This window comes from Boleophthalmus pectinirostris, unplaced genomic scaffold (genome assembly GCF_026225935.1).
Source record: "Boleophthalmus pectinirostris isolate CB_2022bp ecotype Guang Dong unplaced genomic scaffold, ASM2622593v1 HiC_scaffold_8, whole genome shotgun sequence".
In the NCBI taxonomy this organism is placed as follows: domain Eukaryota; kingdom Metazoa; phylum Chordata; class Actinopteri; order Gobiiformes; family Gobiidae; genus Boleophthalmus; species Boleophthalmus pectinirostris.
The window spans coordinates 23,097,878-23,116,912 of record NW_026571515.1 but is presented as its reverse complement, the minus strand read 5'-3'; the positions used below and the strand labels follow the sequence as shown (position 1 = coordinate 23,116,912).

Below are 19,035 nucleotides of genomic sequence, written 5' to 3'. Positions count from 1 at the left end.
TAAGTTACAACGTGCCCTGGTCAATCATTGGTAGACAACAGGAGGCAACAACTAATGACAACTCCTTTTAAACTGAGTGGTTGTGAACTGGTGATGGATTGTCAATAAGGCGTGCGTAACATGCGTAAAAGTGTTAAGGGGGGTTCCTGGCGAGCTGCAGATCAGGTGGATGCCTCATTTCCTGGCCGTGCCTAGAGAGACTGAGGGGAGATACGGGGACACGGCATGTGTAAAAGGAGGGTAGAGCGAGCTCCAGCGAGATAGGGGGGAGAGAGAGACGTAGAGACACGCGCGCGCAGAGGAGGAGGAGGGGGATAGGCTCCTGATACCAAGACACGGAAAAGCAGGGGAGGGAAAGAGAGAAAGAAGAAGAGGAGAAAGGGGGAGGCTGGGGAGTGGGTGAAAACAGGGGAATAAGACTTGAAGAAAGCACACGGCACCGAGGAGAGCACGGACACTTACCTTTTCGAGCTTTCGGGGCCAGCTCTCGCGTCTTGTCGTCTGCTGTCACGGCTCATTGGACTCTGCGCGTCCACCCCAGACCCCATGGGGTAACAGGTACGTCTCACTTCCTAGTATTAGCCTCTTTGTAATGTTCCCACTCACCGCTTCCTGCTGCTAACAGGTTCATTCGCTCATTTACGGCACCACTTTTTGGCTTTGGCGTTATGTCAACAATTAGTTTGGTGTCGGTGCGTACGGCTCATAGTTAGTGGGGGCGAAGGAGACATGACACAATGCAACTCTTGGCGTAACACTTGTACTGTAAAGAAAGGCCTGTCTGGCGATCCGTCTGTCTGTGTGCTTGTTTTTTTTTTTTTTTTTAAACTGCAGACCCGATGACATCGCGTTAGCCACAGCGCGAGTATAGACCCCGACAGCGATCTAGAAGCGAGCGGCAGTCAGAAAGTCCGCCTACCTGTTCCATACGTGACAGGCAGCCGTCTGTTGCGCCTGTTGATACTGCAAGAAGCTGTCATTTGTTGACGAGATCCACTCTGTGCATGTTTGACAACGTTATGTTATATGTACAGACAGTGGAAAATACATCTCTAACAACGCGTTCAAGTCTAGGAGAAAGGAATGATCAGGTTTATAATAACACTAGGAATTTATTGAAAGATATTATGTGGCATTTGTGCGTCTACCGGTTTGAACTTTGTGGTGTGTGAAAGTTTCTTAGACAGACAATTACAAGGAATGTAATTTTTGGATCCGCAAGTAGTGACTGTGATGCAACCGTCTGGTGTTGTGGAGATTCAAAATGAAAGGCGCAAGACCAGACGGGTTTAAACGCTCCTCTTCCTCCCGGTTCTCCCCTAGATTAACCTCCAAAACGGGGATTTCTCCAGCTGGAAATTTCTGCTGCGTCAACACCCACCCTTAGTGTAAGAGACAAGACACGGGGGGATTTCGGATCACGCGTATTTTGGTTGGTAATTGTTGCTGTTTCACTGTTGATCATCTGACCATAAGTTAACAGGGTGTCCTCTATAGCGCCTTGAGCCTTTATATCTCCCCTGTCACCACTGAAAGTAAAGTAAAACCACCATTTTACTTCATAGCAGACTAATTGTAATTGACATAGCTGTATATATGCACCTGGGAGCTGCTTAGACTATTACCAGGTACAGCACAAATAACATTGAAATAATCATACATGTCTAACACCACACCCAGACATGTTCATTATCTGTAACTTCTATTTACTTGTCGAACTTAGCCCTGCACAACACGGGCTTATATGGGTTGTGTGAGTGTCACTTTTCCGGATGGAGCTGCATATGGACCATCTGAATGCTTCCTCCACATAATCTACTTAATTGTTTATGAACTTAGAGACTTTATACTATTAGTGAGCTTAACGCACATTGGACAGTGGAGCAGACAAACTAGTAGGGCCTACTGTTTACCCGCCTGTAACGGGATTTTCTAGGATTAAACATGTAGTCTTTTTTCCAAATGCTCTTTTATAAACGTGTGTTATCCACTGACATTTAGCAGTGTTGAACCTGCACGCTGACACCATTTTATCCCACAGTATAAACTAAAATAAACACATACAATGTCAGTGTATATATTAAATACTCCAGTGAATGCCAGGACACCATAAACATGTACATTTTATGAAATCAAATTAGACATAAAGTGCTGCGACAATCTGGTTAAACAATCTTAAATATTCAGATGAACGCCTTATTAAAATGAGGCTACAGTAACATTGTTTTCTAAATTTCACTCTGGTGTTCAAATTTCTATTTGCATTTCCTTACAAACATTATTTTAGCATTTTATATAATAAGTAAAAGTAATTTTTAAAAGTAATAATATTTATATCAAAGCTCATACATAGATTACAAAAAAATAAAATAGCATTTGTAATAGTTTATGCCTCAGTTGTATTGTATTGTCATTTGAGCTATCCTCCCCTTGCCCCAAAAGCCTGGATGTACCTTCCCCTTGGTGGTGGTGGTGGGTTGTAGGTGAGTACGGGGTCAGGCCTTTCTGTTTTACCCAATATTCTAAGAAGAAGCATAGTGGACACCAGCCTGTAATGCTTATTGGACTCCTCCATCTGTGAGGTGGAGAACAGAGCTGCTCCAAGGAGGAGTGGAGGAGGTGTGTGGGCGAGAGATGGAAAAATATTAGGTGTATACGCTTTGGCCCGATCGCAAAAAACAGGAGAGCTTTAAGCACTTTCCACTTGTGATATCTCATGAATGGGTCTTTGAACGTTGATTAAACAAGGGCTCTATAAAAGCAAGTGAAATTTGCCTTTTAAATTTTCAAAGTCAAACTTCGTCAGTTCAAACGGATATTGTCCTGTGTAGTCGCTTCTATTATTGTGAACTTAATGTATGTTTTTTGCGTAAACATTTGTGATTTTTTTAGTATCGTCATTAATGGGGATCATTTTGAAAAGATCTTAAAACTGCTCTAATGTTCATATTGACACCATTTTGTACAGTTATTACAGCAGGTCTAAAAGGTGGACAAAACTCAGACAGTTACTCATGTTCTTTAAAGTTCGCAACAGCAGATTCTAACTTTTTGTGGTCAGTTAAGTCATGTTGGCGCTAACCTCTGAAGTCCTGCTCGGCTCTGGCCTGTGTGCGTGTAGGCGTTGTGTAGCTGCTCGGGTGCTGGCTGTGGGCTGCTCTGTGTGGTAGCAGCAGCAGGTTAGGACTGCTGTACTCTTCTACCCCCTCACAGGAGTTTGTTTATGCAAAACAACACTCGGCTTCCACGCTCTCTCTATGTGCGGAGAAGAACAAGTAAAAAAGAAAAAAAAACAAAAAACAGGGCAAACGCACAATTTCCCAGTTAGCGACCTCCATTCATCCCTTGTCTCTCTTATTCCCCTCCGGAGCGTCAGTTGCTAATGGGAACACCTGCTTGGCTAACACGCTGCAAAATGAGCCGTTTACACCAGCATCCTACATGACTTTTATTTTTACTTTTACCTGGATAACTGTTATGTTGTGAATATTACCATTTGCACATTACAACAGGTTTGCACACAAAAAGGTGAAATGCCAGATTTGTACTGCTACAGAAACAAAATTGAGTTGACCCGGAAACAGGTTTTTGCAACTTTTTTTGCTTTAACAGTTTGATGCCACAAACTATAATCACAAAATTACGCTAAATTTTTAGCGTACCTTAACAGCTCTGAGAGAAGCATAAATTCAACCTGCATTTCTTAAAGCAGTAACATATGCTACTATGAAAAATAATGCTGTGTTACACCTCAATTTAGTCATTAAATGTAGTAATTAAAATGCGGGCTTAAACTATTGCAGTTTGCTTGTAATATTTTGTATTTTGGTGTTTTATTTTTTCAATTTATTAACCTCAACTCTGAACACCATCTATTATACCATGCCAAGTCTGCTTCTGAGGTTCATGATTCATATTAAAATATACAATTTGCCAGATTTTGTCCTTTCCATATGAAACAGACAGTTCCCCTTTAACCCCACTTTGATCCTTTCCCTATAGCACCCTCCCCCATTAGAACTCCAGGCTTTTGTAGGCCTGTATATGTTATTGTGCACCTTGCTGCATACAGGTGTTCCCTAATCCCAATGGGGGCTTTACAGGGATGCACTGGGGGTTGGGTGCAACAGCTGTGGTCCCTGTCCACCTATCTGACACCCCCACCCCACCTCCCAACTAGGAGCAGGTGAGTTTAAGCTTCCCGTGTTACTGACTGTTAATATTTCATTTGCTATGTGCAGTAGCATGTCAAGCTTTCCTCTTTTGTTCCTTTGTTTGGGAAGAATTAATTGCAAGGTGAAGTACTAATTTATTGTTGCTGAGTGTTTTTTGTGTAATTGTTTGAGATAAATGTTCAAAATGGCAGAACTGTGGAGATTTGACGGTTGTTTTTTTTTAGCTGGATCACAGATGATGAAGTAGTTAGTCGGGAGTCTTTTAGTTGTAGTATGACCCTGGATCCGCCTTTTCCAATCATTCTCCTCGTGATCGTACAAAACTTATCAGTCATGAGTTTGTTCCTGTCATGAATTCAGATTCAGAGCTTTTCAATTACATCATTGTTTCTAGAGAAAGCGAGTTCCACATTTCTGATGTATCTAATTTGGACATTTGTGTTGGCTGTTGATAATGTTGTATTGAAATATGCAAGGCTATACAGTCAGTTTTGGAAAGTACTGCAACTGGCATTAGATTAGCAATTTATTTTATACAAACAAGATTCAGTTCTGTAAGTCCAGGAGCAATAACATTAGTATCCTTTGAGAACATATTTGTAGTGGTCTAAACTACAATGTATAAGAGCTAGGGATGTAAAGGTAACCGAAATATCGTGATATCGTATCGCCAAAAATCTCACAATAATATCGTGGGCTGTCACAATATATCATATTACAAGTTCCTTTGCTTAAATGTATTGTTTTATAGTAGTAACAGCTTATGAACATAGGGAAATGCATTTTCCATGATTAATTTCAGCTCAGACAATATGAAGAAATATGTTTTTTGCTTGAAATCTTGAGATTATGACAGTGATAAGTCACACCAGTATCGTGTCAAGGCATTTTAAAAGTAAAAAGTGCCCTATCTGCAATAATTTTAGACTCTCCAAAATATCGCAATGAGATGCACTTTGTGAAAATATCGTATTGACAGATTTGGATATTGTTACATCCCTAATAAGAACCCATGGAGACTTAGATGTTTATTGAGAACATTATAAGACCTAAATAATGGCAGCCTTTGTAATCTGAAAATATATTATATAAAATACAAGGATAATAAATTAATATTTTGAACGCAAACAATAAAAGTTGCAATACCAACATAAGAGGCCTTTACATTGCAATGACATTAAACTTACCCGATAACCACTAGAAAAAATGTTGGCTTTTTATGTACAATTTTCATGTTTAAAAAAAGATGAATGTTTGAACAATCCAGTCTGGAGGATTTTTAGGGAATCCTTCTCTCCGCAGTACACAGTCTGACACTAAACCAGAGGAAAAGAACTAACATGCAGTGTATTGACAGTTCAGATGGTTAGCAATTCTGAACTTGTGTTGGAAAGGTCACCATCTTTTAAGTCAGGTTTATAAGGACTTGATGGGTCTTGGAGAAACCTTTTTTTGTTGGTCCTTGCTGCTAAAAGCAAATAGTAAGTATGTGCTTGTTAGTTGTTATTTTCCCAGTGAAAGAGTCTGTCTTTTATACACACACTGCGAGCATTTGATGAGAAATTGAGCGTCTTTGAGCAAATACATCTTTAGAAACAGTCAACTAGCCGCGGGCGCTGGCTGGTGAGAGATTTCCATATCAAAGCTCAGGTGAGAGCGGAGACAGGGGCAGCAAAACGAAGGGAGCAAGAGGAGGAGGCAAGGAGAGAGGGAGGAGAGAGAGAGGAGACGAGGAAGGAGACGGGTGGACGGAGGAAAGAGGAGACAAGGAAGGAGAGATGGAGAAGAAGGAAAGAGGAGGCAGATGAGAAGAGAGGAGACATAGAAGAAGAGAGCTGACAGAGAAGGAGAGAGGAGGCAGAGAAGAAGAGAGAAGACACAAAAGGAGAGAGGAGTGGAGAGAAAGAAAGGGGTGAAGGAAAGGGGAGACAAGCAAAGAAGGAAAGAGGAGGCGGGGAAAAAGAGAGGGTGAAAAGGGAAAGGAAACAAGAATGGAAAGAGGAGGTGAAGAAGGAGAGTGGAGAGAAGAGAAGGAGAGAGTCAGGGAGAGAGGCGACAAGGAAGGATAGATGCGGTTGAGAAGGAGAGAGTAGACAAGGGAAGAAGTAAAGAGGAGGTAGAGAAGGAGACAATGATGGAGAGAGGAGGCAAGGAAGGAGAGAGGAGACAGAGAAGGAGAGAGGAAGGAAAGAGAGGAGTTAGAGAATGAGAGTGGTGTAAAGGAAGAAAGGACACAAGTAAAGAGAGGACAGAGAGAAGGAGAGAGGAGTTAGAGATGGAGAGACGAGACAAGGACAGAAAAACAATGGGAGCAAGAGTAGAAGGCAAAGAGAGAAGTTAGTTAGTTAGTTAGTTAGTTAGTTAGTTAGGTAGTTTAAAAGAGATGAAGATGATGATAGAAGGTACAGAAGAAGACAAAGAGTAGTACAGAGTTGACTAAGTAGGAACTTGGAGCTGAAGAAGGAGAGACGTGACAAGCAAAGAGAGAGGAAACGAAGAAGGAACTAGGGGATGAAGAAGGAGAAAGAAGAGAAATCAAAAGAAGAAAGGAGAATAAGGAGAGAGTGAAGGCCCTAGACACTGGCCATGTTCCCTAAGAGCTCTTGTTATTGTGTAGCCTTTTCACGCGGCACAGTTTAGTCTGAGCTCTGTCTGTCTCTAACACACTGTCAGCCAAAGGTTTTGTTCTCTCTGACCACACAAGACCACTCTCTCCACCACTCTGCATCTCACACTATTTACATCCCTGTTTAACTCTACCACCGAGCCACAAAACCACCATTTTCCCTGGAAACATGTCTCCTCTAACCATACCTGACCCTGTGGAGCTGATGGCACACTCTAATGAAGGGAAAGTTTAGCTTCACTGAGGTGTGCATTTGTCTGCGTGTGTTTTAGGCTTTAGTAATCGAGCCATAGAGTGCTAAAGTGCTGCTAACAAGGCCTGTTTAATATTCTACCCCCTGTCCAACATACAATTATTCCACTTCGCTGCCATTAACATGTACAGTAGGACTTGGCTTTTAATTGGGCTGATATGACTAATGCCAGATCAACTTGGATTTGCTAATTAGTTTTTGCTTTAAAAGTGCCATCAGGATATGAAATATTCATTGATGTGAGGTGGAGCGCGGACTGTGGGTGGTATTAGTGGGATATTAGTGGTATACAGGCAGCACGCTGCAGGAGGAGAGAGAGTGGACCTGTACGGTGGCCCATTGTGGACACTTATTCATACTGAGGTGGTGTAAAGTGTGAGTTTTTGGTCGTGATTTGGAGGCGCCCACACGAGCACGAAGACACATTGATGCATGCACCACCTCCATCCTCAGCTTTGCAAAAACAACATTTTTAATTGAAGTCTCAATCCAGAGCACTCATGTAGCGTGTTTCCAATATTTGTGCTGCAGTATGAAGCGTACATTTACCTAATGCTCACAGTGAAACTCCACAACAACTCAAGAGCTTCAGTGGCTTGTGACTGGCAGATAGTAGATCCACAATTTCTGTTGGATTCATCATTAAAAGTCTGTGATGCTGATATAGCTTCCAAAGTTTCTGACCTTTACTAGACTTTTTATATATATGCTCACAATAAAGACTACTCTCTAGACTCTATTGTTGCCTATGGCAACACTCACTATACCACCTTAGAGAAAAAAGGCTTCGACAAACTTTTTATAGCCTAATGTATTTTGTATTGTTTTGATCAAGGCTAGATGTATGAAGGCACAAAGATAGACTATAAACTAACTGACAACAGTTGATTTGGTTAAAGTTAAACTGAAGAGGACAGTGAGGAGCTTGTTGACTTAGAGGAACTCAGTATCTTTTATCTGAGATGAGATTATTTGGCATCTGTTTGGGATGTCCCTTTGATGTCCTCTGATGCCCCTTGGATGTCCCCTGGTGTCTCTTGGATGTCCCCTTGTGTCCCTTGTGGTCCCCTGGGTGCTGTTCAGGCCTGTCACTCACAAACTCCCTGAGACAAACACAAGACATTGAAGGAAACATGTCCTACACCATAGCATCATGAAGACAGCTTTGGAGGAACTCAAGGAAGTGGATCAAGAAAGTAATGCTCACAATAAGACAAAGACTTGATTTATGTCAGTGAACTGCTGACCTTCTGGTCAGTGGGATCTGCCTGTGCCACTTTAAGTCATCCCATCATGATTAGAAAAGAGAGAGAAAGAGAAGATTATTAACAGAGTAGATCCAACTCTCTCCAGTCCAGCCCACTGTTCCTCTCTGTCCGTTGACCTTTGGCCCTCCCCTCCGCCCCTTTTGTTCTCTTGCTCTGGCTCATCCTCTTGCTCCGCTCCCCTGTCGTCTCCTCCCTCCTTAATCCGCCCCCCTCGCCCCCTCCCTCCTCTTGTAAGTGGGCCAGGTGCCTCCTGTGGCCTCCCCTACTCCATTTCTCATTTTTACCCTTCCTCTCTCTCATCCTTCCCCTGTTCTCTTTCTCTCTTTCATCCTTCGTTCTGACCCTAACTCATATTTATACATTCCCCATTATCCAATGTTCCCAATCCAGCTTTTCCCAGATCGGACATTGTGCGCTTTTAAGATTTATCTGTCAGGTGAGCGGGTGACTCCTCCTGTGAAAATAGGGGTTGTTGTGATTTATAAGGGACTTTTCAGCCCTTAAAACAGCAGTCCTTAATGCTTTGGTGAAGACATATGGGGGGAACATTTATGTGCTCCTTTACCTAAACCAGAACAGAAGTGAGCAGGTTCACATCCCCTTTTCACAGTTTACTCCCCAAAAGTCAAAATGGAAAGATGATATGAAAGTGTTTTTGTATGTGAAAATGTTACTCTTACTACAGAGTCTGGTATAGATCGTCATGGTTAAAGTGAACAAGAATTATTGTTCCATCCTTAAGTTTAGATTTAGTTGTTGTGTTAAGTTATGTTCCAGTTGAATCCAACCAACATGTTCTGAAATTCTTGGATTAGTTCATATTCCAGTGTATTTTATTTTATATTTTTAACCTTGCAAGTGTAGGTTTCAATTTGTCTTTCATCAATTTGGACTCCTATAATTGTTTCTGATGTAAATTCCCCACTTAACAGTCGCTCCACTCATTGGCGTTGCCTTTGTCTTGGCTTTTTCCTGGTCCTCTCTCTTCTTCTCACCCCTCTATCTCACCTCTCTTGTGCCGATCGGTGCGTTCACGAAAGGGGGCGGTGGATGATTGGTGCTTGGCCACTTTGGACGGACACCTGATACTGGCACCATCTCGCAATGTGGGAATGTGTGACTTGGACCAAATGAGGTTTTCCAGGGTGGGAGTTCTGTCTTTACAATGGCGATCACAATTGTCTTTAGCTGCACCCCTTTGTGTCTTTGTCGTGGTCTGAAAAGCGTTGGTGTAGTGTTGGAATGCACTGTAAAAGCCATTGTACTGTGGCAAAAGGTCCATATTACAATGTTATTTCCTCATCACAAACAGACCTGGAGCTGTGTTTTGTTTCATTCACACATGTTTAACACACAAACCAGCATATTTAGGCTGAGTTCTGTGTTTTTAAACTCCATACACCTTCACAGGAATAATTTTGATGATTTCATCTCTGGAATAGCCAGTCTCTACTAAACTAAAGAGGAAAGGTAGGTGTTAACTTGAAAACTAACATTTCATGACATCACAAGGTGGAACTGAACATTTTGAGCTTTGGAGAGACAGACTAATAATGCAGGGAATAAATGAAATAAAACAAGATTCTAAAAGCTTGTGACTTAAAGCTCACAAGAGTCAATTTTGCACAATATACGACCTAAATAAATTAAACTAAATGAGTCTTCTAAAGTAGTCATTGTAAATGTAGTATTGGTAATTGTTAGGGGTGTAACAATATCTAAGTCTCACGATATAATATCATCACGGTATGAACCTCATGGTACGATATTTATTGCAATATCATGGGGAAGCTCACAATATAGAGGGGAGGATCAGGATTAGGGCTCTAACAATATCCAAATCTCTTACGATATTTATGCAATATTTTCACGATATAGATCTCACTGTATGATATTTATTTTGATATTTTGTGGAGGGTAACAAAATTGTTAATATGCTACGTTTTCCTCTTAAAATGCCTTGACAAGACTTAATCCAAAGAACTAAGACTTAAAAGTGCTGAGAACTGTTATTTCTTCATGTAGTTTACACTGAAATGGAGCAAAGGATCACGGTCTATGTAGTTCTCTCTGTCTTTTGCTGCACCATAACTCTTAATTTAAGCAAAGAGACTTGTAATTGAATATACTGTGATGGTCCACGATATTATTGAGAACTTTAACAATACGATATCACAATATTTCGGTTATTGTTACATCCCTAGTAATTGTAAAAGCAATACTAGTAGCTGTAGTTGTAGTAGTTGCTGTAACAATATAATTGTAGGGCTGCATACACACAAACTTCATATTGGCTGATGCAAAAATCTGTTTATGTATATATCAATATATGTAAAATATGTATCAACATAAACTTCTTCCTCAGACAGAAATTTACAATTTGTAAAATTAGGCCTGTTTTATTCATGATTTTTATTTATTTTTTTTATTTAGTCTTACATTAGGCTTAATTTGGTCTTAAGTTTTTATTTTGACACAGTTTAAATTACATCTTTTAGGTTTTTTCTAAACTTATTGTGCCAAGAAGTGCATTAAACTATCAGAATACTGTTATTGCAAAATGTAGTTATCAAATATTGCATGTTTTTCTCATATTGTGCAGTCCTAATACATTGTATAAATACTTTCATGACATGATATTTTTAAACTACTACTACACGGATGTCCTTGTAAAGCTGTGTAAAAGGTGCCAAAACAGTGCAGTGCTCCTTCTAAATGCCTTTGAGCCATGTCACTACAGGTGAGTCACACGTCAATCTGTGGAGAGTGGAGAGGACAGGTCCAGCAGGGAGATAAGGAGGAGTGGACAGGGGGACAGGGGCGACAGGTGAGGGCCTGGTCTGGGCACTCTGTTTGGACAGTTTTGCCTCCAGCTGTACTCATTTGAATTTTTCTCAACTTTAACCATCAGTCTGCATGACAAAAGTTACAAAAACTACGGGACACATTTCTTACTTCCAGGTGATTGATGTCATGGACCAAGTTACTTTACTTTCTAAGACCACACAAACATGGAAGTCAACACGTATAATTGCCTTTGGGGGGTTTTAACATTTCTGTTCAAATTCTAGTAACGAATTTCTAAGGTTAAAAGTATTGAAACAAAACCATAAAGCAGAATCCCCCAAAAAGTATTGTTAATGTAGAAAACTGTTAAAAAACAAGAAGTGCAATAAATAAATAACATAATGCAACACTTAGATAGTTAATTTATCTCTATAATGAGTCATAGAAGGTCATAACTCTTCCCTCTACAGCCCAAATCTTAGTACGGAAAAATAACTAAAATTTTCTCACTAGTGTAAGGAAAAGTACCCATGATAAATACTGACCCCCAAAAAGTATTGTTCCATCTGTAATGCATTGAAGTTGATATAGTAATCATTGTGACAGGTTTACCTCCATGATTCCATAAAAACAGAAAGTTGGGACCAGGACTGAACCAGGAATAAAACAGGACTAAACCAGGACTGAACCAGGAATGAAACAGGACTAAACTGGGTCTAAACCATGACTAAACCAGATCTGAACCAGGACTGAGTGCCGGGAAGGGCCCAGAGGTGCGCCCATGTAGACTGTCGGGTGACCAAAGGTGTAAGGAGCCACCCCCACGAGGCTAACAGCAGCTGTCACCCGATTGCACTTTGCAGACACCCTGCTCCACGGACTCTCTCGCTCTCAAGCCCAAGATTAGTCCTGGTTTAGTCCTGGTATAGTCCTGGTTTAGACCTGTTTTAGACCTGGTTTAATCCTGGTTCAGTCCTGGTTCATGTGTTCTAGCCTATGATTTATGTTGTGTAGGTGATTATGAACAGCAATAATGATAATAACATGATTCTGCATCATTTTGAGTAAAAAAAATAAATAAAAAATTACTGGTCTGGCGCCTTTATGTTTGTACTTATTTAACAAAAAAAAAAAATAAATATAAATATATATATATATATATATATATATATATATATATATATATGATAGGTAGGTGGGTGGGATTCATCAAATCGACATCATAAATCGCATACCCCCACTTAAAAATCCCCACTACACCACTGGAGATAGATAAGCTTTATTCTATATTGTGAAATATAGTGAAAGGAACAGCAAAAAAAACAAACATGCTTTTATTTTGTGTACTTTTGGGCTAAAGTTTACATATTGGGACTTTAATTTGCACAATTACATTATATAAAATATTTTTTGTTATGGATGCAGGATGACAACTAAGACAAAGTAGCAGTGGTAGCAGTACTAGCAATAACAGAAAGTATACTAATGAGGTCTAGTAAAATCCTCTATTTACTTCACCTTAAGACTACAACTTTTTATTACTTTAGCAACTCCTCATGTAGTCTGCCTTTCTTTTCTCCACTCTATTGATGCTACGTATTGATGGTGCTACACTGTGTACAACTATTGAACCGAGACAGAACACTAATCCCTGATACAAACCATTGATTCTTACTTTACCAACATGCCTTTTGTTCCCAAATTCTCCCTCCCTCCTCCTCGCACCCTTCCCTGTCTGCGCACTGACTCCTCCTGTCTATATTTAGATGATCTGCTCCTCTCCTATTTCCTTCATTCCTCTCCCCTTGATTTCTGTGTCTTTATCTCTCCACCTGGTTTCAAAAGGGGGCTGTGTTGTTGCTTTGTTTTGATCAGGTTGATGAGTGACAAAGCTGCTACTGGAGTCATATATAATTTTTTTTTTCAGTGTGTCCCTTGAGAGGCGTACCTGGTCATATACAAAAATGTAAAATGTGTTCATTTGAGTGTGATTCAGTCTTGCTTTGTCTTAGTTTTTGAGTTGAGTCATTTAGATGTTATACCTGTTGTTATTCTGGAAAATCTGTGTATTTACTCATTTCCTTACTTACATTCCTTCCTTGCTTGACTTGATATGTGTCTCTGATTTAGTTCTAAGTTCAAAATAAGTTTATTTTATGGTTTCTTTCTGGATTTTAAAGAAGACATCTGCCACGTTTACATGAGAGCTTAAATTCTGATAAAAAAATTATTAAATTCTGAATAAAAAATTCTTCAGCTTTAAAAAGACCATGTAAACACTTAAATCCTAATTATTATTTGGAATTAAACTTAAAACCGAATTAAGTGGGTGGTTTATTCCAATTTTAAAGCCAAATTAAAGGCTCCATCCTCCATGTCCTGGTTCCAGACAGGAGTGAGCAAGACCAGTGCGCAGTATACTGGTTCTGAGTGGTTCCGTCTTCTGCTCACTGGATCTGTGCGGCGAAAGTGAGAATGCGCTGTGGATTACAGGTCCAAGCGGGTTGCTCCTGTCCTCCGTGCTTGAGGACTGTTGCTGGTACCGAGGTGGTGCAGAACAAAGTTAGTACAGAGCAGTGGGTGTATGCCGGTGGTGAAACAGGAATTGATCGGCAATATGAAAATATGTGCTTAAAGATTGCTCAAACATGCACGAGTCACTCCAAAATCAACTTCGAGAGGGTAAATGAGAATGGGACACAACTATCACACAATTATAAGCTCTGAAAAGTACATTTGGCATAATAGGTCCTCTCTAATAACAGGAAAAATCTTATGTGTCTTTTGAACTCCTCCTGATGTAATCCTGTACAAGTGCATTTTATTTCACACTTAATGATGATTTTGAGTCAGACATGTCTCATACAAGTTACGTCAAATTAGTACACATAAAAAATAAAACATCTACTGCATAAAAAAAAAACACTATCCCTGTTTTGCTCTGTACAAACATGTCTGAATTACATGTGATTCTTGTATTAGTTTATGTGTACCCTTACTTGTACAGCACTTTGGTCACCTGTGGTTGTTTTAAATGTGTTTTATAAATATACTTGACATTGACATTGACATTTGACATTGTTATAGCCTTATTTCAGTCTTTTTGTCAACTTTGCTGGAAGCTTTTAAAACGTAGACTTTGATCAGAATCCTATTATTAAAACATAAGTCACAAATCTGAAATGCTTGACAGAAAAATCACAAGTAGATATTTCTCCCAAATGGTTCAGCCCTAGCAGGAGGTGTTCTTTCTTTTGGGACTGAGTTTAGATGTTGCGTGTTTGAGTCCGTGTGCGTGTTTGTGCTTCAGATTATGAACGACTGAAGTGGTGTGTGATATTTGTGTTGGGGAGGCGCAGAGGGCACGCCTGTTGAACTTGGGTGGACTCTCTTAAGCCTTTTATGCTCCCCTCTTTGCATGAGCTTTATTGTCAGCTCCGGTCTGGGGAGGATACTGAAAAAGATGCCTCTGTTTGCGGTTTGACAAAGTTATACAATTACACACACACGCACACTCATGTTGGATTTTCTTCTTTTTTGGGGGGGAATTTACATTCATTTTCCGGAGAACTTAAATGTGCATTGTGTAACTTTTCTGGTGGAGGTTCTGTCAAGTGCTATTGTTTTGTCTATAATGTTTCACAGTATGGCATTAAACCTTTCCATCTTCATGAAGACCAAACCAGACCAAGTTACAGGTCAGATCTGTGGAGAGGCGACACCGCCCACAGTCAGAAAGCCTGCTTTTCTAGGTATTTTTGAGCTATAAAACCACCTGTTATTGAATAAATGTAAGTTAGAACTGTTTAATGTCATACTGTGGAACATTCAAGGCAAATATCAAAATATCAATATACTGTATAGTTTAATGTGATGATACAGTATCGATATCGTGGGCTGCAATCAATATATCACCAAGAGTATTTTTTGGTATATTTTACTAAATTATTTTGTTACAGCGCTACAGTTTTGTTGCTTATTTAGTGGAAGGAAACTCGTTTATGTAACACTATTGACATTTTCACAGTTTTAATGGAAAATGGGTGTACTTTATTTTAATTTTGTACAAAACATAGTTTAACAAAGACTTTTAGTGTCACAGCCATGATTTAGCCTTTATTTTTATTGAACCATATCGATTTGATTTGAAAAATACCGTATTGAATCGTAAGGTCACTGTTTTGAGGTATGTATCATATCGACAACTTCTTAATGATACTCAGCCCTACAGACCTCAAACCAAAAAGTTACATAGTGCAACTTTAACCATTGTTACTAGGCCTGTCACGATAACAAATTTTGAAGAGCGATATATTGCTAAAACTAAATATCACAATAATATTGAATGCACTGTATGTCTCTGCCACTATAACAATAAAACAGGACAATCCCAGTAAATCATATAGAGGCTGGAGATGGAACAAATAAGCAGTATAATAGCAGTATTAAGCCATAAAAGTAACTTTTTTAACCCTCTACTGCTGAGATCTTATATTAGAAGTACAATAACAAAAATCTATTGCAACGAAAATGTATTTACGAAATATAATGAGTCCAAAAATATATATTTTTCCAGTTATCACATACTGAACAATAAGTTGATACAGTAATTATCGTGACAAGCCCTTATTAATTACAGTCTAATCAAAAACACAATTTAAGTTTGAGTAAAGGTTGCAATTATTTAGGTAATAGAATGTCTTCAGCAAAGAACATTTCCTGCCTTTTTATATAAAATCATTTTGTACCTGTAGTTTAGGCCTTTACAAATAATTTTTAAGTTCACTTTCCTGTTTTCTCTGTTAATTCTCCTGAAGTTGTTTACAGTGTGCACCCTGAACAGAATCACATTTTTTAAACATATATTGCAAATCTAATCACAATATTTGTCAGGGAGATAATAGCAGCTTGATGTTTTTAAATTGTGCAGCCCTAATTGACGTCACAGTGGCCTGATTTTTGTCCCCATAAGAAGGCAGGGCCCGGTGAAGTGAGTGTGTGTATTCAGATTGTAGTCCCCACATTGTGATAAATATCCACCCGTACAGAAACACAGTGTGGACGCCCGCCTCTGCACCAGAGAGCAACTGGCCACTGAGTCACCAGCCTTCAGTCATTCTACCACACATGGGACAAACAACAATTATCAATCACTATTTTATTCACTCAGCCTTAGTGGGCCTACACAGTATGTTCATGTGGGGAACTACAATAGAAGCACAACAGGACTCGAGTGATGCTTGTTTATCATACAGTCGGCTGGGAATTCAATTACGCAAATTATTTTGTCTTCTTTTTTTTTTTTTTTTTTTTTTTTTACTTTTTAAAAAATGTTTATACAACCTCAGTTCAATCTGTTAGTGGAGATAGATCAGTTTTGTTCGATACTGTGGGATATTATAGACAAAGGAACAGCATTTCTGTGGAAACAAGGCCAAATGAGAGAGTCAGGTTTATGGAGATAAGCCCGCTCACTCTGAGGACACATGTTCCAGTGCAATAAAAATGTAAAAAAAATTCTCCCAAAACTTTATTTTGTCTATTTTTTGGCTAAAACAAAAACAAAACAAAACATAACCTAAAGAATGTTTTTATACTCTATGCCAGGTGTCTTCAACTGTAGCTCAGGAGTTACCAGTAGCTCTCCACCCCCTTCCAAGTAGCTCATCAAGGTATTTCTGAATTATTTGTATTGTGCTGAATAAGTAAAATTTGATTAATTACCATTGCAAAGCTATCATTTTAATGCCCACATGTGCACTAATAAATGAATAATGGTTTATATTTTATAGGTGTCTAACTGTCCCCAATCTAAGGCAGTGGCTCTTATAAATACTCATTTTCTTGCAGCTGTTAAAATAAGTAACTCTTTGGCATTTTTCTGTTGTAAAGGTAGCTCACCAGACGAAAAAGGTTGGAGACCCTTGCTCTATGCAGCATTATGGGGTAAGGTATTAGGTATTTATTTAAAAGAATCCCACTCTTGTCCCCTGAGTCATACCATCATATAGAAACACTTTTCTTATGAATAGGTCAAAGGCCAGGCAGTTGTCAGTCCGTAATTCTTCAAACATAACCCAGTCCTCCTTCAGTCGTCCCTACTCTCCCCTCTGCTCGTGTATTGGCGCCACTTTGAGCAGCTCGAGGGCAGGGGCTGCTGGCGGAGCTGCTTTCGTGTACAGTCGTGTCTGGCCTGGTGGTGACAGGTGCTTTTTGCCCTGACAGGTTTTGTGTGGGGCTGTGTGAGGGGCCTGGGGTCTATCTCTGCTCGCGAGAGAAGCAGCGGTGTGGTGGTAGTGTTAAATGTGGGTTTGAGCGGGGCCAGGGCACTATATTGTCATCATCACTGCAGCCATTTGGAGCTTTTAAAATCCTAACTGCGAGGATGGCCAAGAGACATGCACGGCAAAGGCAAGGCGAGAAATAAGGAAGGTATTAAAGTACTTTCCCCTCTGTTTAAAGCCAGGAAATAGTGTGGAAAGTCCCCTCACATATACTTTAGTATTACTGACTCATTTTTTTACTTAATTGCTTTAACTAATTCCATAACATTCACATTCACAATAAAACATTTTTGTACTCAAACACAACTGAACACTAATAATATGAAGTCAATGTTATGACCTTATGTATCTGGTATTATAAAGAACCTTTGGATTAGATAGAGCAGTTATACTCCCTTCAAGTACAGTCCGTTATATGTGTGTGACCTGTTCAAGAAATTATGTCATAAAAAGTAAAGTAAAAAGAATAAAAAAGAATAATGAATCATTTCAGATTTGTGAATTAAATTGTTTGCCTAGTTATTTAGTTGTCATTTAATAAATTGTTGGTCTAGTTAGAGTAGATATTTTGGCTGAGATATTTTTAGTTTTCAAGAGGTTTCAGTTTTGTACTTTGACTAGATGCTTACGTGATAAGTATCACATTGACATTGTCGTGGTTTTGTTTTCAGTACAAAAAGAACACTAAAACCTGTGGCCACACATCTGATGACGTCAGTCGTGAAATGATCAATATCTAGTTAGTCATCAATCACTATATCTCCTACATATCACACTCAGCCTCTCACATTCTCTGCCTACAGTGTCTGTCAGTGTGCTGGCCCTCCTCCGTCTCTCTCTCCCCCCCTTTCATTTTGGCTTCTGCAGCTCCAGTGGTAATGAGATGTTTCATTATTTGTATTTCACAGCTTTTAATAGAGAGAGAATTTAGGCTAAGCCCTGGGTCGTCAGTGAGGGAGTTACCTCGGGAGATGTGTAGAAGTGACTGTTAGGGGCCTGTGAGACAAGAGACAGCCCAGAAATATGTACTTTCACTTTCAGACAATGGAGAGACGCTGGATAATTGGGCAATTTGGATATATGGGCCTCATGACAAAGTATGTTTGAGTTAAATGAAGTGGGATGGAAGGGCATCTGGAATAACACGACTGCTACTAGACCGCTAAACCAAAATAAATACAGTTTATACTTACGTTAGTGACGATATCAAGCGTAAATATGAGATGACTGTGTTAATAATAAAATATAAAACAATATAAAATACAAGAAAGGAAATGACTTATAAAAAGGAATGCACTTTTTTGGTATTTGTCCAACTCTTTTTAGATGACCGGACATGTGTGAGCAAAGGCAAAGCAGGCTCCATCTTAGTGTCACACCTTTTCCTGGTCACTTTGGGATCATCCGCCTTACTATGCTTGGATTTTGCCTCAGAGCTTAACACCTGCTGAGCTTAGGAGAATTATTGCTTTTAAAGTGCACACTTAAATTATTGTTAACGGCAACAACAAAAGTGAACACGACTGTAAACTTGAACAAAATCTGTATTATTTTTGTGTGAATTATAGAAGAAAATAAAATGACAAGTGATCGTACGACATGCAAACAGGGCTAATTCTGTGTAAGCTTCCTGGATGGCGTG

At 39.5% G+C, this 19,035-nt stretch overlaps 1 protein-coding gene across 5 annotated transcripts in view; it reads left to right on the top strand.

Moving 5' to 3' along the window:
* The window catches only part of zbtb46 (zinc finger and BTB domain containing 46), a 78,742-nt gene continuing 59,707 nt past the window's right edge, over positions 1-19,035 (top strand). For 4 of the 5 annotated variants that reach the window (XM_055166102.1, XM_055166101.1, XM_055166104.1 and 1 more), the window contains exon 1: positions 1-558. The gene's annotated coding sequence lies outside the window, so the exon portion shown is untranslated. The remainder of the gene's footprint in view (positions 559-19,035) is intronic. The other variant, XM_020929891.2, reaches the window with a different exon arrangement.